Genomic DNA, 6,895 nt, shown 5'->3' with positions numbered 1-6,895 from the left:
AAGGCTTATACTCTGCTTCCAGGCATTGTGGGTTGTCTTTGCAGTGGACAGAAACAAAAGTACCAACCCCCAAACCTTTGTTTTTGTAGAGGAGATCTATTAGACTTATTGAAATAATATATGGCAGATATAAAAATGTTTACAATGTGGTAATATGGACATTTTTGGATGTCTCCCTCCCTTGTCTTTGCGGCATTGGAAAAATGGAATGCAGACATCTCCTTTGCCTCATGAGGTGGCCTGGACGCTAAGGCCTTTCTGATTTGTTGAAAAAGTAGCCTAGTTTTTTTTTTTTATTTTTCTAGTTCCAGGGTTGATGAGCCATCAGAGTCTACTGTGAAAGAACAGGCAGGGAGAGGCTGGGGTTTAATGGATACAAATGTGCTTGGAAAAGCAGGAGATAGAGAGATCTTACCTCCTGAGGCAGGGGGAAAAGCCAGTGCTATGACTGGACTCTGCCTTCTGAGAAGAGGAGAAGGAGGAAGCACCAAAGGTGCAGGCTTGCCATTCTTATCACAGACTTCCGTGCCCAGGCATGACGCAGGAGCAGGTCCCTGTTAGGGGAACTTGAGCCATCATCAGGGGGCAAGAAAAGTCAGCCACTGGCTGCCATGTTAGCTTTGGAATGACAGGAGGGGAAAGACTATTTTGTGCCGGCAGGAGCAGCGGACATCTCCGGAGGAAGCCACCTGAACAGATGCTGGCTGTCTCATGCCGAGGCCCCGCGCCGGATCACAGAACTGTGAAGTGATCCTGGGCAGAGGTGAGCAAGAATGGCTGAAGTTGACTTGTGTTTCATACCATTTCAGAAAGATGGGGGAGCTCATTGTTGAAATTAAGTTAAATTGTAGAAAATAAGGAATTTTGGAACTTCTTAGACAAGATGCAGTGATTACACTGTTTCCTGGTGGAGGTCTTGCCCTTCTCGTGCCTTCTTTTATTTTTATTGCCGTAGAGTGGATGTGGACTTATTTTTCTTTTAGTCTGTGGTCAGAGAGGGTTCAGAAGTGTAACTGCGCTTGTGAAAACACATGCATTTCAGACTTCCTAATCAGATGCTTTCTTGTCACACTTTAAAATCCCTGCACTACTGGGAAGGGCCTGCCGAAAGGTCCGCCTATCATTCCTCAGTTACCTTCCGCAGTGAAATGATATTTCTTTCTCTGGCAACAAATGAGAAAGGGTGGTACAGTCGGATATTAAGGGAACCAGAGCTATCTTCAAGGAGCAGGAATCGGCCATTGGCTGCCGTTATAGCTTGAGAAATGACTGCACGGGGAAAGTCTATTTCAAATACATGATTACAAAACATCACCAAAGCCAGTGCATGCTGGTGTGCGTCACAAATTGGCATAGGAACAGCACTGGGGCATATACATTGTGGAAGTCAAGAAGTGAAGATTACACGTGATCTGATTTCCCATAAAAAGACTCTCTTAGTTTTGCACATTTAGAACCAAGATTTGTTTTCCTCACCTGCTCTTTTGCCATATGAAAAGACCCCTCGGCCGCTCCCCAGCCTCTATGTGTGTGTTTAGCATTGGTGAACCTCTCTAACCTCTTACGTTTTCAGGCTAATGATTTGCATACCTCTCTGAGGGCAGGCTAGAGAAGAAGGCTGAGTTGGAGAGCCTTGTAAACTGAATGGAGACAGCTGAGTCTGGAAGGAAAAGGGGCATTAATATGTCAGCCAGTATCCAAGGTCTGATGGGCAGGAGCCAGGCCTTGCCTGCTTTTGTGTCATGCATGGGTAAAGTTGTATCTAAATATTTAATCTCTTTTTGCTTTTGCTCCTTTCTGCTCCAATCCCATTCCTTTAATTTAATTTTTATTTATTTGTTTTTGAGCTTTTAGGATCCCAGGGTAAATAAGTATCTTACCTTGGGAAATTGCATAACAGAAAGAAAATACTTAGCGTGATCACTGTTTAATTGTGTTCAGTTGTATTTAGGACCAAGACATCTGACAGCATCACTGGGCATCCTTTCAGAGAACAATTGACACACTTGAATGCAACAGAGTGGATAGGTGACGGCTCCTTCCAACGGCAGCCGTGGCAGCTCCAGCTTTCTGTCTAATCAAATTAGTTCCTCTCTGCACTCAAACAAGTCAGAAGCAATCATCTCTTAATCTGCGCCTGATAAGCAAATGCAAACACTGTCATGGTGTGATGCTAATAGGACAAGAGGTGAAGGCTGCTAATAAATACAGACATATCATGTGGATATAATAAGCCACTTAGAAAAATAGTGGATATAGATTTTCTGTCTTTTACTTAATCTATTTTCTTTCCCACAAGGGAGAGACCAGGCAGCTATCGAGAGAGGATAAATGCACTCGCTTTATGGACGCTCTGCTTCTCTGCTACTCCCATTGTTTTCCCAGTGGAGATGGCACCAGTCCCTGGTGTTGGGGGCCATTGCTGGGCCTATTGTCTCCACATTAGTTTCCTAGAGTTCCCTAGAGTCACTAGCTCTGGATAGCCTATTTAGCAATGTCACCTATGCCACTTGACTTCTGTATGATGAGAGTGGGGAATCAGCTACGATCAGTGAAGCCTTTTTTTGAGAGACTTCTCCTAATATTAACAAGTACAAAGATATTATGGATTTGAGAAGCAGAAACATAGCCTATTAGAATTGGGTTAGTTGGAACTAGTCTTATTTAAAAATAAACTACTCTTTCTCCAAGGTAGTATGAGAAAAATTAGGTTGGAGTTTGGAAATAAAGCAAGGCTTTTTCTAAATTAAAAAAAACAGCTTTATTGAGATATATGTCATATATCATACAATTTACCCTTTTAAATCATAACAATTCAATGATTTTTAGTACGTTCAGAGTTGTACAATCATTACCACAAGCAATTTTAGAACATTTTCATCACACAAAACAGTAATTTCATAACCATTAGTATCATTCCCTATTTCTCTTCTCCTATCCCACCTATCCCACTACTGGCTATATATCCAAAGGAAAGGAAATCAGTATGTGAAAGAGATGTTTGCACTCCTGTGTTTATTGTGGTACTATTCACCATAGCCAAGAAATGGAGTCAACGTAAGTGTCCATCAATGGATGGGTGAATAAAGAAAATGTGGTGGCCGGGAACAGTGGCTCACGCCTGTAATCCCAGCACTTTGGGAGGCCAAGGCAGGCAGATCATGAGGTCAAGAGATGGAGACTATCCTGGACAACGTGGTAAAATCCTGTCTCTACTAAAAATACAAAAATTAGCTGGACATGGTGGCACATGCCTGTAGTCTCAGCTACTTGGGGGGCTGAGGCAGGCAAATTGCTTGAACCGGGAAGGCAGAGGTTGCAGTGAGCTGAAATCAGGCCATCACACTCCAGCCTGGGTGACAGAGCAAGACTCCATCTCAAAAAAAAAAAAAACAAAAAAAAACGAAAAAGAAAATGTGGTATGTATACACAATGGAATACTATTTAGCCATGAAAAGAACAAAATCCTTTATTGTAGAGATCATTTGTAACAACGTGGGTAAACATGGAGGACATTAAGTGATATAAGCCAGACACAGAAAGCAGGGCGTTTTTGAAATAAGAAAACCAAATAAGAGGAAGCAAAGAAACATTGGAAAAAAAAAATCAATGATAGGAGTTTTCTCTAATACTTGTATTTATTTAACAAAGCTTAATTTATTAAGTGAGTCTATGCCAAGCAAGGCACTTTAAATGAATAAATCAATGGCCAAGTTAGCAAGCAGTGCTTTAGAAAAAAGGGGTAATGAAAACAATTGTTTCTATTTCCATTGAAGTAGTAAACATTAATTAGATGTTGTGTTGCAGAATGTCTTATACTAATTTCTTCACTCTCTTATCCTGGCAAGTAGCCTTCTGTGAGCTGGAATGGGGAGAGTATATTTCTTTGCCCTATAAAGGTTGGGCTTGACCATGTGGCTTGGCTTGGCCAATAAAATTTTAATGAACTTGGTGTGAGAGCTTAAATGTGGTTGAGTGGGATTTTTTTTTTTTTTTTTTTTTCTTCTCTATTTATTTGTAGAATTTTTGTTATGTAGATATATCGTGTTATGTTATGATCTACTACCTAGAAAACCCAAAAGACCCCTCAAAAAGACTCCTAGATTTGATAAATGAATTCAATAAAATTTCAGGATCAGCATCTTTGAGTAGTTTGACTTGGCCTCTTGCACTCCCATGATCCATCATTAGAAGAACATGACCCAGATAGCTGCTGATCCAAAGAGAATGTGGAGGCAAGTGGGATATAACAGAACTCCATAAAAAGCCTAGAGCCATGTTCAGTTGATTTGTGGCCAAAAACAGACTTGCTCTAGATTACCAATTGTCTCATAAGCAAGAAAAAATATAAATGCATGTTGCAGGCACTTAAGTTTTGCAATGATTTGTTACACAGCACTAGTGCAGTGATAGCTGACTAATATACCTTTCAAATTAAAGTTAATCAAATGGTCATCACGATATTAAAAAGATTAAGTTTTGAGACAAGCATGTGGCTGATGTATTGTTGGTCTTTACTGACAAAAACTATAAATTTAGTTTTGAAATCATTGGAAAGCCTTTTATAGCTATTAGGTTGGTGCAAATGTAATTGCAGTTTTTTGCCATTAAAGATCAAAAAAGACAAAGAAGGGCATTACATAATGGAAAGGGGTCAATTCAACAGGAAGAGCTAAATATCCTAAATATATATGCATCCAATACAGGAGCACCCAGATTCATAAAGCAAGTCCTTGGAGACCTACAAAGAGACTCAGACTCCCACACAATAATAATGGGAGACTTTAACATCCCACTGTCAATATTAGATCAATGAGACAGAAGGTTAACAAAGATATCCAGGACTTAAACTCAGCTCTGCACCAAATGGACCCAATAGACATCTACAGAACTCTCCACCCAAATCAACAGAATATACATTCTTCTCAGCACCACACTGCACTTATTCTAAAACTGACCACATAATTGGAAGTAAAGCACTTCTCAGCAAATGTAAAAGAACAGAAATCATGAGAAATTGTCTCTTAGACCACAGTGCAATCAAATTAGAACTCAGGATTAAGAAACTCACTCACAACCGGACAACTACATGGAAACAACCTGCTCCTGAATGACTACTGGGCAAATAATGAAATGAAGGCAGAAATAAAGATGTCCTTTGAAACCAATGAGAACAAAGACACAACATACCAGAATCTCTGGTACACATTTAAAGCAGTGTGCAGAGGGAAATTTATAGCACTAAATGCCCAGAGGAGAAAAGAGGAAAGATCTAAAATCGACACCCTAACATCACAATTAAAAGAACTAGAGAAGCAAGAGTAAACAAATTCAAAAGCTAGCAGAAGGCAAGAAATAACTAAGATCAGAGCAGAACTGAAGGAGATAGAGACACAAAACACCCTTCAAAAAATCAATGAATCCAGGAGCTGGTTTTTTGAAATGATCAACCAAATTGATAGACTGCTAGCAAGACAAAGAAGAAAAGAGAGAAGAATCAAATAGACGTAATAAAAAATGATAAAGGGGATATCACCACCAATCCCACAGAAATACAAAGTACCATCAGAGAATACTATAAACACCTCTATGCAAATAAACTGGAAAATCTAGAAGAAATGGATAAATTCCTGGATGCATACATCCTCCCAATACTAAACCAGGAAGAAGCTGAATCTCTGAACAGACCAATAACAGGCTCTGAAATTGAGGCAACAATTAATAGCCTACCAACCAAAAAAAGTCCAGGACCAGATGGATTCACAGCTGAATTCTACCAGAGGTAAAAACAGGAGCTTGCACCATTGCTTCTGAAACTATTCCAATGAATAGAAAAAGAGGGAATCCTCCCTAACTCATTTTATAAGGTCAGCATCATCCTGATACCAAAGCCTGGCAGAGACACAACAAAAAACGAGAATTTTAGACCAATATCCCTGATGAACATCGATGTGAAAATCCTCAATAAAATACTGGCAAACCGAATCTAGCAGCACATCAAAAAGCTTATCTACCACTATCAAGTTGGCTTTGTCCCTGGAATGCAAGGCTGGTTCAACATATGCAAATTAATAAATGTAATCCATCACATAAACAGATCCAATGACAAAAACCACATGATTATCTCAATAGATGTAGAAAAGGCTTTTGACAAAATTCAACAGCCTTTCATGCTAAAAACTCTTAATAAACTAAGTATTGATGGAACATATCTCAAAATAATAACAGCTATTTATGACAGACCCACAGCCAATATCATACTGAATGGACAAAAACTGGAAACATTCCCTTTGAAAACTGGCACAAGGCAAGGATGCCCTCTCTTACCACTCCCATTCATCATAGTGGTGGAAGCTCTGGCCAGGGCAATCAGGCAAGAGAAAGGAATAAAGGGTATTCATTTAGGAAAAGAGAAAGTCAAATTGTCCCGATTTGCAGATGACATGATTGTATATTTAGAAAACCCCGTCATCTCAGCCCAAAACCTCCTTAAGCTGATAAGCAACTTCAGCAAAGTCTCAGGATACAAAATCAATGTGCAAAAATCACAAGCATCCCTGTACACCAATAACAGACAAATAGAGAGCCAAATCATGAGTGAACTCCCATTCACAAGTTCTGCAAAAAGAATAAAATACCTAGGAATCCAACTTACAAGGGATATGAAGGACCTCTTCAAGGAGAACTACAAACCACTGTTCAATGAAATAAAAGAGGACACAAACAAATTGAAGAACATTCCATGCTCATGGATGGGAAGAATCAATATTGTGAAAATGGCCATACTGCCCAAGGTAACTTATAGATTCAATGCCATCCCCATCAAGCTACCAATGACTTTCTTCACAGAATTGGAGAAAACTACTTTAAAGTTCATATGGAACCAAAAAAGAAC

Source organism: Mandrillus leucophaeus, unplaced genomic scaffold (genome assembly GCF_000951045.1).
Source record: "Mandrillus leucophaeus isolate KB7577 unplaced genomic scaffold, Mleu.le_1.0 Scaffold266, whole genome shotgun sequence".
In the NCBI taxonomy this organism is placed as follows: Eukaryota; Metazoa; Chordata; class Mammalia; order Primates; family Cercopithecidae; genus Mandrillus; species Mandrillus leucophaeus.
This window is presented reverse-complemented; position numbering follows the sequence as displayed.